General features: G+C 36.5%; 1 long non-coding RNA gene across 1 annotated transcript; it reads left to right on the top strand.

The window, feature by feature from the left end:
* Nucleotides 1-161: 161 nt before the first annotated feature.
* On the top strand, nucleotides 162-6,100 carry LOC131361348 (uncharacterized). Its single transcript, XR_009206021.1, has 3 exons — nucleotides 162-230; nucleotides 2,390-2,532; nucleotides 2,812-6,100. It is a non-coding gene; the product is annotated as an uncharacterized LOC131361348 (long non-coding RNA).
* The last annotated feature ends 9,553 nt before the right edge of the window (nucleotides 6,101-15,653 follow it).

Genomic DNA, 15,653 nt, shown 5'->3' with positions numbered 1-15,653 from the left:
AAACACGTGTTCTATTAAATGAGCGCTTCACAGACGTGAGCGGCCATATTTAAAAACCTGGTGAACACGCGTGCAGCAATGCTTTTACACTAAATGGCCACTAGATGGCGCACCATGTTTATTAAATACACAGGGCTCTTACTAAAAACCAGGAAATGTGTGCCATTGAAACATGCGCATCAAAGAAAATTCATACAGGGTTAATCTGCATGGACTGGGGATTAAAAATGGTGAGTTGGAAGTATCACATATTAAATCTATTCATCCATTAGCTATTAAATGAAAATACAGCCGCCAAGAGATTTCTTTATTTCCCCCATTTTTCAATTTGTCCATTTTGGCATCATCGACTGTCCGATCATTGCCACCATAACAACTTATTAGTTGTAATTGTTAATAATAATAATAATAATAATAATAATAACAATAATAATAATAATAATAATAATAATAATATCACAGACCAGACGTGCATTATACTGTATTTATCAATAAACGTGGCCAAGAACCGCCTACTTTAACGGGAAGAGGTCATTTGAGTGACATTAAAAATGACCAATCACAGACTTCACAGAGTTTCCACGAGTTATTTATTTCATTTAATAGGCACTAAAATATGATGTTTCTGTAACTTAAAAATAGATTTATCTGGTCCTAAATTTACAGAGAAGCAACACAACTGACAATTACATGTGTTTTATTTATTTTATTTTATTTTTATCTGGGACTTACATGATGCAATATCTGCAGAAAGCAACAGAAGAAGTGTAGGAGCCAGATGTTTGGAAAAATTGTTTTAGGAAAACTTAAAAACAAAAAGCAAGGTGGATTGTTTGTTGACAATTTATATTGCATTGAATTGTGCAATTAGCTATGAATAATAAATAAATATTTCAACAACAATTAGTCATTCATTGGATATCCTCAGCATTATTGTTTGAAACAGCATTATAAACACATAATAATAAGAAACAAATAATACAACAAAATGTTAAAATAAAAACCCTGTGTTTGGAAGAATATAACCAAAGTAATTGGTTGTAATAATCCAGTCAAATGTTTAACTAACCCATTCATTTAAGATCAAGCTCATCTTCAGTGAAATGATCCTTGTGAATGAGTTTTTAAAAGAAGTGTACCACTTTAAATGAGTGTGTGTATGTTCACTTACTAGATGAGAACATTGTGTTCATTTTCCCAGCCTCTTTTGGGAGTTTGGACAGGAATCACCATGTGGCAAAAAGGATGTAAATAACCTGAAGTACCACTACTGCCCCGCAGATGTCTCGGTTTCCTCACGTCTCCACCCAGGGCCTGGGTGCATGTTTTCTTTAGAGACAGAACGAAATGTCCTTTAACGTGAAGTTCTCAGTAATTCTGAAACATGAGCAGTTCCTTGAAATGATTTGTTAACCCCTCCTACACTTTTATCCACAGCAATTTATAAGTATGAGAGTATACAATCACAGCTTAAAGCTGAGCAGATGACGAGGGCCCAGGAGAGAGTCTCAGACAGCTCTGTAATTTGAACTTAGAACATTCAGACCATTGCTTCTGAGCCTTATAGACTGAGCTCCTATTTACTGTACAAACAATTAAATCTAATGAAAAAAGGTCTCTAAGGTGCTGGTGAAATATACTGTTATATATTGAATAAACATTAAGCATTTAAACTCTGACAGACTTTATGTGTAAACACTAAATATTTATTTGATTAATGAACAGGATACTGTAACTGTATATGTTCAGGCCTCAAGGAAAGACGGTACATGAATTGGTGCCCGTTCTCAAGTGTGTCCTGTTACTGTGTATATTTCAGGTTGTACCAGCCTCACCCATGGGCTGATATCTAGGTCCTGAACCATAACAAGACACTTGCTACCTAAGCTTCTTCTCTGAAGTAATAAATAATTTGGCTGATGTAATAAAGGATCAGGGTTGGCAGTGCAGATATATGTGAAAAGAAAATAGGGCTAAAATATGTAGTCTGTACAAAATGCCACATTATAACACACAGAAGTTTTAAAAAAGCACTGAGTGATATGATGAAATGTTTAAGTAATTTTTTTTTAAATGTTCTGTTTGACCCATATATAAGGGCTAGACAAATTATAAATATATAAACTAGCTTCCTAGACAAGTAAAAGCTTAACATATAAAAGTAAAAGATTGACATGTTCCCTTTGTATTCAGGTCATGGTAGTGTCTTCATTATGGTCTATATATTTATACAAAAAAATGTTACAAGCAGCAGGACACCTTTATGCCAAGCTATATTATGTTAGGTTTTGTCACAGTTTCCATTTAACTGTGTGTTCCTGATTCAGAAAAGGCCATCTGTCTGGCCATCATCCATCCATTCATTTTCTGTACCGGTTATCTGACACAGGGTCATAGCCAGCCTGGGGACTATTCCAGGGGACTTGGGGCACCAGGAGGCAGACACTCTGTACAGGGGACTGGAATACATAAAGGGAAACCCTCAGTGCACAGGGTGAACATGCAAACTCCACACACACACACAGGGCAAAGGTGAGAATCGAACCTCCACCCCTGGAGGTATAAGGCAAAGATATTAACCATTAAGCCACCAGGCTTTTTTCCTGAGTCTGTTTACATACATATTGCACTAGTGCCTTTTATTCATTTTTAGTATTTATCGAAATCCCTAGTTATACATTTCTGAACATCTTATATATTTATAGTTATCCAAGTCACATATACTAGTTTCCAGTGTCTGCTGGATGCACTGCAATGTCAGTAACTTTCTTGAACACCACACAAGGCCTAACTGTGTGTTATCTTTCACAGCACCTCTGCCTCAGGGAGTTTAGACTGCCGTTACATACAAAATGCATCTGGCTCAAACCAGATCCCTCTAAATTGGACAGGAAGACTGGGGAATGTTGATTCCTGGGACAATTTACTGTTCCCTGGCAGCGCTTATGCATTTCACATGATAATATTTTTAAAGGAATGTGAATGTTGCTAATTAGAAACTAACATGCGTGACTTATTACCATATCAGTATTATAATGCTGGATATTTTGTCAGAAATTCATTTTTACCTGAGTTGACTGTTTGCATCGCTGCTTACTTGCAGTGAGGATTATTTGCGCCATTTAAGTATGATACCATTTCTGGGTAGTGATCTTGCATTTTATGTTATATGATGTTACAGTTCAGTCTAAAGACTAAAACTGTTAACAACAAATAGGAAATAATGTACACCTGTTAGATCATATCTATTATACTTGCATAATTCTGCTACTAAGAAACTGGTGATACGCTTTTTCACATGAATTTTGTCTAAGTAATGAAAGCTTTAACCTTGTGAAAAACTTTTCAAAGACAGTGTTTGTTTGATGTGTCTCGAATTTTTTCTATAAAGTTCTATAAAGTCTTCTCAGTCGTACTCAATACACATTCCATGTCAGTTGTCGCTTTTTTCAGACACTGATGTTTAACCACAGAGCAAGACATTCAATCTTGTACAAATGCAGGGCCACAATTTACAGCTTATCACAGCAGTCTGCTGGCCTGACAGCTATTCAGAAGAACAGGGGCCCCAGCTTTTAAAGCTGTAATTAAGCCACGCAATTGCTCAGAAAATCAAACTCACCTAAAATATAAAACCCTGTTTACCTTTATCCTGTTGCTTGACTATGCTATGTACTTCATGAACCTGAACTAATCCCATGCTCTGTGTCGAGACCTGTTCTACGAAACACTACGCAAGCTCACTACTCAAGTATTATAATCCCCTGCCAAAAAAAATATTCGCAAGCTTCTACATATTGAGCAACACACTTTTTATATGTTCTTGTATGGACGATCAGATTTCTGCTATACAAGAAACTCTTAGCTCAGCTCTGGGAAAATCATATTATTTCAAAGTGGTCTTCTGTATATAGCCTGAAACATAAAACAGACATTATGTGTTTATACACAGTTAAACATGGGATATGCATACGTTTTTTTTTTCTTTTTTGCAACGAAAACATCCTGATTATAGCTGTGGCATGTACGCTTGTTAAACTTAAGCAGTAAAAAGCAGTTCTACTAATGACGGTGCTTCACAAGAAAGAGTTGCACGTTCCAACTGTGGTGTTTTTGCATTGAGCTGTATGGGAACCAGCTGAACTCCTGCCCCTTTTGACAATCAGATGTTCTGTTGATTAGAGCTCCTTTTGCACTCTAATTTCATCTGAAGACCATGTATCACATGCACCATGCTTGTATTCACAGTGAGCAGAGCCAACACTGTAATATAATACAGGACTTGTCTATTATGGTTAGGTTTACGGTTCTTACAAACAGGATGGATGAATACAGGAGATTAAACGGATATTACATGTTGTTTTTTTTGTTCAGAATGACCCTAAATGATGAGGTTTTAATTCCCGATTAATAATTCGCTAAAAGGAGATCAGTCCAGGGATGTGAATTAGTAGTCTGAGATAATTATTTACAGCTATTTATTTGGGAGATGCTGTTATCAAAAGCGGCAGAATTCAATTCAAGCCAAATAAAAGTGCTACTAACCTGAGACTAACAACAAGCTGATGTGCTTATATACAATCTAATATGATGTTATTTGTTGCTAGTGATTCTTTATTTAAAAACATCATTATTAAAAAGTGGTCACTTTATGCTAACAGTGAATGTAAGCTAGTAACCAACGGTTTTCTTAGTATAACTTGTATTATGCAAACAGGTGGATATCCATATTTAACATGCAAATAGGATCACACAGATTTACGGAACACTTAAATCTTGTAGAAAAGCTTGTCCTGTTAGTTATTGTCTATTTCCTGAGGTAAATGTTTAAAGGACCTGATCAGTGAAAAAGCAAACAAACAAATAAAGAACCTAAAACTAATGTTTCTAACATTGAATGCAGCTTTAAGCTTAGGATCTATCAACAGCTATCTATCTATAGGAGTTATCATAATGTTGTTTGTGTAATTCTAGCCAGCTTACAGGATTTCATTTGGCAGACACAACAGCAAATGAAATAGTTTCCATTAGTGACCCAAATCCTAGAACTGAAAGTGTTAGAAACAAAATGTTCTAGTACTTATTCCAAAGGTTAAAGGAAGGTGCAACAATTCGTACCTCGTGTACATCCTGGTTTAATTTTTGACTTTACTGAGAGTAAGTTTCAGAGAATCCATAGTCGACTCCATCAGATTCTTTCATTTAGATTTAAACATGGAGAAAACCCTCAAGTTAGGAATTTCCTGCAGACGTGGAAAAACAAGCAGCAGAAAGCATGGCCTGTACTTCATGCTGGATATCTGTAGCTAATTTGATTTTGCCCGAGTCTAACTGATGTAAGGATAAGCACTTGGTCTAATTAAAAACATACATGCTTTATATTACACATATGGGTTTTTTTTAGGTTTTGCATGGATTTGGACCCACACATAAGGCCCTTTTGTAGAATTTCCTACACTGTAATCAGAACTCACGTTTCTGAGAAAAAATGGATGATACAGTTGGTTATAATTCTCAGAAAAACCAGAGTTACATCATCTTACACAAAACCCGAGTGTTACTACTTTAATGTTTGTAGAAAATACTTTCAAATATAATTAGAATATCTTTCAACCAGGATTGCTGCACACTTTGTAAATTTGTAAGTTCAAGTTTTTTTGCTCGAACACATCCATAGTACATCCATGAAATTATAACCATTAAAGACAAATCATTTAAATCCTTTGCCATAATTTAAAGTCAACTGGAAACAGGAGGTTTAATTTGAGTTGCTATAAAGAGAGTGATTAAAGGATTGTACTATGCTGTCGGTGCGGACGTATTTAGCTGTAGCTAATGCGAGCCAAGGCCTACAGTGTTCAGTCATGCCTCGCAGCTGGACAGGTCAGATTCTCAGAGTCGATCCAGCAGAGGATCACAACCTTCTGCACTCTCGCAGACATTAGCATCCTCTCAGGGATGCCAATTGATGTCAAGGTCTGTGACCTGTTTAGCCACCTGCAGTTCTTGTGATTAGATTTGTATTGTTATTTTGTACTCGTAGATCCAAAACTTTATTTCCAAAATGCTTGAAGGCTTTTAATGTGAATGGAGACCACTTGCATGCAATCATTTTTTTTTTTTTTTATAAATTATAAATTATATAAATTATATAAATTATATAAATTTATTGTGAATAATAAATTTGGGAATGATTATCAAATAACCCAGTACTGCTCATGGCATGGGTGAACTGAAAACAACAAACAAACAAGCAAAAAATGCAGACTCATTCTGCTTTTTGGAGCTGGTTTGTGAAGACTTTGTTCTCCAGGAAAGTGAGCTGTAATTGAAACCATACTCAGTGCTGGAATTTTCTATCACACTCGGATGTACAGCTTTCTCTGGAACTGAAATAGGATTCTGTTTTGCCGTTTCCAGTGCAAACACCAGTGCAGTTAATGTCTGAAAGCAAATATTATTTAGCAATTTTATTTGTATTTCATTTTAAAATGTCATAAATTAAGTAAAAGCAATATGATAATGAAACCATTTCAGTAATATAGTTTGAAAAAGACTTTTATATATACTGACCAGGCATAACATTATGACCACCTGCCTAATATTGTGTTGGTCCCCCTTTTGCTATCAAAACAGCCCTGACCCATCATGCACTGTGTATTCTGACACCTTTCTATCAGAACCAGCATTAACTTCTTCAGCAATTTGAGCAACAGTAGCTCGTCTGTTGGATCGGATCACACGGGCCAGCCTTCGCTCCCCATGTACATCAGTGAGCCTTGGCCACCCATGACCCTGTCACCGGTTCACCACTGTTCCTTCCTTGGACCAATTTTGATAGATACTGACCACTGCAGACCGGGAACACCCCACAAGAGCTGCAGTTTTGGAGATTCTCTGATCCAGTCGTCTAGCCATCACAATCTGGCCCTTGTAAAACTCGCAAAAAAATCCTTACACTTGCCCATTTTTCCTGCTTCTAACACATCAACTTTGAGGACAAAATGTTCACTTGCTGCCTAATATATCCCACCCACTAACAGATGCCATGATGAGAAGATAATCAGTGTTATTCACTTCACCTCTCACTGCTCATAATGTTATGCCTGATCGATGTATTATTAGATTCTTTAAGTCATCCCAAACCTAAACATGAAATCTCTATATTACCTCAGTTGAAATGATCTTAACCTGGTGTAATACAAAAGATATGAAACATTCAAACATTCCCTTTCTTTTTGTGGAAATTCTTCATGTAGTATTGGCTAGTACTGAATATTTTATAGTATTTTACTTGCATTCACACAATCTTTCTACCTTGCCCTGTGAGCATATTCACTGCTCGGTGGGTGTCTCTCTGATTTGCTTCAACACTGGACAACATTAAGATGTTTAAACATTATGCAAAATGCATGCTGGTTTAAAGAAAACCCAAACTTACAACTGCACATCAGTATCTAAACAGGCATGACAAAATGCTCATACTCTTTTTGGTAGTCAAAATGTGTCAATTTAGGGTCTTTTTTTTGTAGTTATTATGATTATTTTTAATTTTGAGAGGATTACTGTGATGGGGGATGGTTGATGGGGGATGTGGGCTGCAAGGTATTTGGCAGACAGTTAATGGAGGGAGGTCGTCAATGGAAAATTCCACCTAAGGTGCTGAAAACATTAGGGCAGACAGTACCCTGCAATGAGTACTTTTCCAGATTTTGAAGTTTTTCCACCTGGAACTGAAATGGACTTAACTGAAGATTCACAAAACTCATAATATTGAAGTGGAGGAGAAATTATTTACAATTTTTTTTTTAATTGCATAAGTATTCAATACTGTTTCTGTGAAACACATAATCTGGTTTTAGGAGAGAAACAAATTTCCATCTTGCTGATGAAGAATTGTGTATTTTTTATCATTCAGTTCCATTACACACTATGAGATGACTTTAAATTTAACATTTGCTGGGTCCGAGTAGAACCTTTATCAAGCCAGTTCAGGCCTTCAGGCTGTATACTTGACACCTCTGTTTCAGTTCAAAGGAAAACCAGGCAAGAATAAAGAGTAAACCTAGGAGGAGTCAGACACCTGGATAAGAAGTGAATAGACACAAAAGACAGCAAGAGGCAGAGGGTATATACAGAACTTCCTGACAGTTACAAAATAAGGCAAAAACAGATCAAATTTGTGTGGCAAAGGTGAATATGGGTCTCACATATGGGTTTTATCCTCCTAAACCCTAAAAAAATGCATTAATGAACTTTGAAAAAAATGTATGATGGTACATAAACCTAGAACCCAGCTGAGAAAGGCTTAAATAAAATGTAATTGTACACACACAAAAACAATCTCTGTAAAAATACAAAGTGTTTAATGCATGGAAGAGACTGCTTTTAATAAAGAGTGTATGTTTGTATGTGTGTGTGGGCAGTGCAGGAGGGTGTGTGTAGAAACTCCATCAAAATAGATTGTATGCATTATTATGGGCGTGTGTGTGTGTGTGTGTGTAAGAAATATGCTTTGAAAGTGGTGGTGATGTGTGCATTAATCTGTAATGGCTCAATGATAAAATTAAAAACCGTTTCTTAATATTCCATAGCTATTTTATATGTATAGAGTATGTGTATGTGTGAGATAATGTTCCTTCACCTTCTGCATCAAGAGTGTATGAAATGCAATTTCTGAATACAAGGGGAATACAGCACAGTGTTTTGTTTACATTTGCATTTGTGTGCATGTTGGTGTAGTTTCAGTATGTACAGAATGTGCTTGAATATCCGACAGAAAAAAAGTACTTACTTGGCAGTAACACCCAAAGAAAGAAATAAAACATGACACACCCACTCACACAGTATATGACGCACAGTACAAGACGGGTGTGACAGGCCAATGACGCTCAGGAAAGTGTCACATGTATAACAAAGGCCATCATGAGTTAATACGCAAAGATACACTGCTACATTAAACACTAGCTGTTGAAAATAATAGTATGATTATGTATGCAAGTACTCGGGTACTTTACATGAGTTTTTCTACCACCTAATCCTTTGACCTTCTACTGATGCAAAAGTCCTAACAATTGTATACTTAAACATTCTTCACAAAAAGAATTAAAGGGTGCTCCCTTGATGAATGTGTGTCAAAATGGCTGCAATCTGTGGCTGTTTGTATGTGTGCATGCAAGCACATTGTCTTACACCAAAAAAAAAGAATTTTATTCTGTATTCTTGAATAAAAGCAATTTTTGAACTAATGTCTATCGCTACAAATATGTGACTTTCTGTATATATTCTGGCATCTATGTTTAATGTTTAATGACATCTAGCTATAAGCATGCACACTACTTTATCTGGTTTGTTTGACTAGTAGCGTTTATTACTAAAAAGTTGAAAAGAAGCTGTACAGCTTTCATTAAAGAAGTATATACATGATCATTGGCATGGTACTTAATTATCACAGTGTTTGAATGCATGCATTTTAATGATATTAGCATGATATTATCATCTTTTAATTCCACAGAGTTTCTTACTTACTTAAAATCATAGCATTCTTTTCTCTCCTAACGTTACACCCTCTAACTCATTACTTCTGATGTATTCTGGATCTGTAAGTAGATATGTATTTTATCTCTATTTGTATCTTGACCTCACAATGTGTGTTCATACCAATGCTTTTTCCATTCATTGCCGTGTTTTACATCTTATCTTACCATCAGGTTTGTCGAGCTACTCTCTGGTCAAGAAAGCCACTATAAACTTATACAGAAAACCCTATTATTCCTAATATGATCCTATAGAAGAAGAATGTGCGGTGGGCGTTTATGTAATCGTGGATAATAAAATATCATTATTTTTTAATGCAAGTAAATTAAATCAAAACTTATGAAGCACTGTTAGAATAACTCACTGCTTTTAGCCTGACTGGATGCATAAAATAAAATAAGTTCATTCTCTTGCAAAATGAAGATTGATTATATTCAGCCAAACATTTGCATATCACATGCCTTCTTACACTTATAAGTAGTTACAGGGACAGAACAGGTTGACCTCAGAGAGTAATTAGAGGCTAAGGCCTACTCATTAAGCAGCTTTGGTAGAACAGGATAGAGACAGTCCCTCAGGCTCTGTAACCCCTCAACAGTCTTGCTAGTTCTGGTCAGGTATTTAACCATTTAGCTTCCATGGTAAAAAAAAACAAAACAAACAAAACATATTTTTTCAGTAGTGGTGTAGATAATAACCGCTTAAATATTATCTATATCCAGATTCAAAGAGAGAGAATTAAACAGGAGTAGACTGTATGAGACATATTTAACACGTTTACACATGTTACACATGTAACACACTGATACACAAGTAACACATGTTTAAGACAATTATTTTTTTTGCTGTTTACAGAGTGCTGTTGCTTGACTTCAGTTTACCACAGTCATGAACCTTAACCAGTTTGACTTTAGTTATTACAATACGCTGGAATATACCTACTTAATAATGCGATGTTATTTTCAACAAATCAACACTTTTGGTTTCATGTAAAATATTAAACATGCATGAACCAAAAGCAGTTTATTATTTCCTCATGCCATGTTAGGCATATCATGAAGGTGTGCCAGTTCGTGGGGAAGGTGTGTTCCTTTGAATTGATTAAAATAGCACTTCTGAGAGCAGGAAAAGAACACGGAAGACAAGAAAATGATATAAAAATATCTTGATTACATTAGATTTACTTATAACTCAGAATAGGTTTGTTGACCTTCTTTGGTTCTAAGGTTCCTGTTAGGATGTGTCAACTTTCCTGTTGACACATCCCATCTGACATCATAACTCATTACTGAATATTTAATAAATGAATCATGAAACTAGGATGAATTAGATTTTTCCAGCATATGTCAGAAATGGGAGGGATATTTAACACACACACACATAGATAACAGCTGACTTATAAGACACTTTAAATTCTTTCTTTAAAAATGCACAGATTAAATACACAGATACTTTAACCCTCACTATCAAACTGCAGATTATTGTACTAAATGGTACGTCACTGTAGCATGGGCTTCCTAACTGTTTTTCAGCTGTGCATTTCACACCAAGGCCTTCACTGGTGTCCTTCCTGAATTAATCCACCTCTATACCATCATTATGACGCCACGGCAATAGATACTAATCAACCGTTAAATAGCAAAGTAAAAAAGAAATTAGGCTACAGTATTTCACACCTCACAAGGAATAATCAATTTTTATTACGGTTACTTTTCTCAAAAAAGACATTCTTGATGCCATATACAGCAAACTGTAATCTCCGGAGGACGCAGCATCCGAAATGAGACACAGCGAATATATAACAGTGTATAACAGTGCGTTGTGTCACAGGCTCTTGTAGCGAACATGAATAAAATTACATTACATATAGCAAAAAACAAATTAACACAATTCAGTCTCACAAGTTTCCTTTCACTGCAGCAAAAAAAAAAAAAAAAAATAACAGCCCACCCTGGGGATCTGGAATGAAGGCAAACTGAAAACCCAGAAAAAAAGAAAAGCCAAAAGCATAAATGGTTCTTGAAAAAGCTTACCAACTATTTTGAAGAATCAAAAGGATTTTCTTGAAGTCTTGTAAGGATGTCTGCGACCAAATCGATTTATTTTCCTCTGTCAGCCATTGTGAGTTAAAATATATATATTTTATTTAGTTTGTGTGGTTCGCAGCCTCTGACTACTCCAATTATCCAATCAAAAGACGGAAAATTGCTGATGTAATCGTATGCCTGCTAGGTGGCCCCAGTGACGCCAACTCCAAATCTGATTGGTTAATAGAACAGTTTCATTGCCACTTATTTTAAGCTCCGGGCGCCTGCACTATTGATTCTGAAGGCCTTAAATATACACTACTGGAAGCAGCGCAACCAAGAGAAAAGCTATGAAATGTAGAGAATAGACTATTGGGAATAATTTAATACACATTCATGGAAAAATATATTAAATATATATTTATATATTTAAATATATTTAAATATTTAAATTTATATATTTAAATATATTTAAATATATATATAACAGTGATTCAGTGATTCACTGTTTAGGCCAGCAGAGAAGGCCTTGCTGGCCCTGATGGTCCACCACTGATATATATATATATATATATATATATATATATATATATATATATATATATATATATATATATATATTGTGTTTAATATACACTATATTGCCAAAATCACCCATCCAAATAATCAGAATCAGGTGTTCCAATCACTTCCATGGCCACAGGTGTATAAAATCAAGCACCTAGGCATGCAGACTGTTTTTACAAACATTTGTGAAAGAATGGGTCGCTCTCAGGAGCTCAGTGAATTCCAGCGTGGAACTGTGATAGGATGCCACCTGTGCAACAAATCCAGTTGTGAAATTTCCTCGCTCCTAAATATGAACGACAGCAACTCAGCCACAAAGTGGTAGGCCACGTAAACTGACGGAGCGGGGTCAGCGGATGCTGAGGCGCATAGTGTGAAGAGGTCGCCAACTTTCTGCAGAGTCAATCGCTACAGACCTCCAAACTTCATGTGGCCTTCAGATTAGCTCAAGAACAGTGTGCAGAGAGCTTCATGGAATGGGTTTCCATGGCCGAGCAGCTGCATCCAAGCCATACATCACCAAGTGCAATGCAAAGCGTCGGATGCAGTGGTGTAAAGCACGCCGCCACTGGACTCTAGAGCAGTGGAGACGCGTTCTCTGGAGTGACGAATCGCGCTTCTCCATCTGGCAATCTGATGGACGAGTCTGGGTTTGGCGGTTGCCAGGAGAACGGTACTTGTCTGACTGCATTGTGCCAAGTGTAAAGTTTGGTGGAGGGGGGATTATGGTGTGGGGTTGTTTTTCAGGAGCCTTAGTTCCAGTGAAAGGAACTCTGAATGCTTCAGCATACCAAGACATTTTGGACAATTCCATGCTCCCAACTTTGTGGGAACAGTTTGGAGCTGGCCCCTTCCTCTTCCAACATGACTGTGCACCAGTGCACAAAGCAAGGTCCATAAAGACATGGATGACAGAGTCTGGTGTGGATGAACTTGACTGGCCTGCACAGAGTCCTGACCTCAACCCGATAGAACACCTTTGGGATGAATTAGAGCGGAGACTGAGAGCCAGGCCTTCTCGTCCAACATCAGTGTGTGACCTCACAAATGCGCTTCTGGAAGAATGGTCAAAAATTCCCATAAACACACTCCTAAACCTTGTGGACAGCCTTCCCAGAAGAGCTGAAGCTGTTATAGCTGCAAAGGGTGGACCGACGTCATATTGAACCCTATGGATTAGGAATGGGATGTCACTTAAGTTCATATGCGAGTCAAGGCAGGTGAGCGAATACTTTTGGCAATATAGTGTATTTGTGGTTAAAATCCTTCTAAGATCTGTGTGCATGATTGCTGACAGCAGGTCAGACTGGTTCAACAAGGATATACAGACATGTCTAATGAGACTGCATTACTCCATATGATTTACCTGCTTAAATAAATGTCCTGAAACTCTTAACCCTTTTTATAAACTGTTGCTTCAATTCCAGGAAATGAAAAAACACAAAATCTTGCAGAAATGAACGTTTAACACTTGATTTCCATTGATGATTGCCTAAAACATGTGAGCCACAAACCTTCCTTGACGCTAACTACTTGTCAACACATGCTAATTCAACACAAGTGTGTTGAAGGAGCTTCCAGAGATGCTGCCAATTTCCAGCATACTGTACATATAGTCCAATAGTATTAGAATGGCAAGGTCAGTTATATTCTTTTTTTGCTATACATTGAAACCATTTGGTTTTCAAGTTCAAACAATTAATATGAGATGGTAGATCAGAACTGAATTTTATTTCTGATATTTACATCTAGTTATGTTGAAAATGACATCTAGTTATGTAGAAAATGACACACTTTTTTGAAGCCACCCATTACAGTCATAAAAAAAAATATTGGTGAATGACTGACAGTGTTCATTGCTGACCAGGTGTGTCCTGTTATACTGATTGTTTGAACAATGAATAGCGCTCAGAGTCTACTCTTGGTTTGAGCCCTGGGTTTCACCTGTGTATTTGTTGTTAAAAAGGATAGACCAAGTTAAAGACCAGAAAACTGTTCACAGGATAAAAAGTAAGTCATTAAGAAGTTGACAAAAGAGGTAAAAAAAAAAAAAGATCATAGCAATTGCACAAACTTTGGACAATTCGGAAAGTCCTGAAAAAGAAAGTTACTATACGATGTACTAATAATCATACATCATATAAAACAACAGATAATGACATAAATATTGTAAGAGCTGTGAAGAAGACCCCTCAAACAACAGTCAGTGGCATCACCAACAACCTCCACAGGGCAGAGGTGAAGATATCACAAGCTGCCATTCATAGAAAACGTACCACAACATACAACCACTTGATCAGCAGTATCCGAAAGACAGATTAGAATTCACCAAAGAAATACAGAGATGAACCCGAAACGTTTTGGAACCAAGATGAATTATCTGCAAGTGATGGAATGGACAAAGTGTGGAGGAAGAAAGGATCTGCTCAGCATCTAAAACACATGAGCTTATCATTCAGGCACATTGGAGGTAATGTCATGGCTTCGGCTTACATGGCTGCTTCTGGAACAATCTCACTAATCTTTTTGGTGATGATGGTAGCAGCAGAATGAATTTATAAGTCCATAAAAAACATTTTGTCTGCCAATTTAAAGAGAAATGCATCCCATATTTGGGAGGAACTTCTTAATGCAGCAAGGCAACACACTGCCAACACAACAAAGGACTTTATCATGTGGAGATGTTTTGGCCAAATCAGCGGACCTTAACCCAGTTGAGCAGCATTTCACCTGAAGGGAGTGAAAGGGAGAATAGTAGTCTCACACTTTCACAGAAAAATGTTACATATAGATGCTTATACAATTTGCACCTTCTCTACATTAATAATGTTTTGTCACAAGCATACACTGCAGAGCAACATTTTCTTTAACATTTTGAGTGTCACCCATTTCAAGCAGAATGCTATTACTTTTCATATGACTTCATTTGGTTAGACATAAAATTCTCCTTTTCATTTCAAACACAATCTGACTTGCACTTCACACTTTATTACAGTAGAGGAACATGGGTGTTTTAAAAAAGTCTGGTATATATCAAATGTTGGTAAGTAATAGTGTACAATCTTATCTGGAAAGAGCAGGTGTGGATGCAAGGTTTCATTCCAAGCACACAGAAGCCACACCTCATCTATTTAAAGCCAAGATCAAATGATTGAAAAGGTGGAAATAGTTGTAGCCTAATTGGAATGAAATCCTGAACCCACAGCGGGGCTTTCCATGTCTTTTAGTTTTGTTAATTAAGCTAAAGTTCTGTTAATTAAACAGCTCATGAATTAAGATACTGATCTGTTAATAAAGCTAATTATCTGTTAATTAGGCTACCTTCTTGCTGCATTCTAATGCCCTGCAGAAAAGAGATTTTTAACCCTTTTTCCATTTATTTAATTTGTCATATAGCACTATATAGACCAGTTTTCTAATTTTTACCAATTCTGCAATTAAGCTACTGTTCATTTATGAATACTTTAAATAAACTAAAAGTAAAACTAAACTTTCAGTTAACAGGGTACTAGGAAACTGAGG

The sequence above is a fragment of the Hemibagrus wyckioides genome, linkage group LG11 (genome assembly GCF_019097595.1).
Source record: "Hemibagrus wyckioides isolate EC202008001 linkage group LG11, SWU_Hwy_1.0, whole genome shotgun sequence".
NCBI classification, from domain to species: Eukaryota; Metazoa; Chordata; class Actinopteri; order Siluriformes; family Bagridae; genus Hemibagrus; species Hemibagrus wyckioides.
Note: the sequence above shows the minus strand (reverse complement) of the source record. Positions and strands in the feature narration are given on the sequence as shown.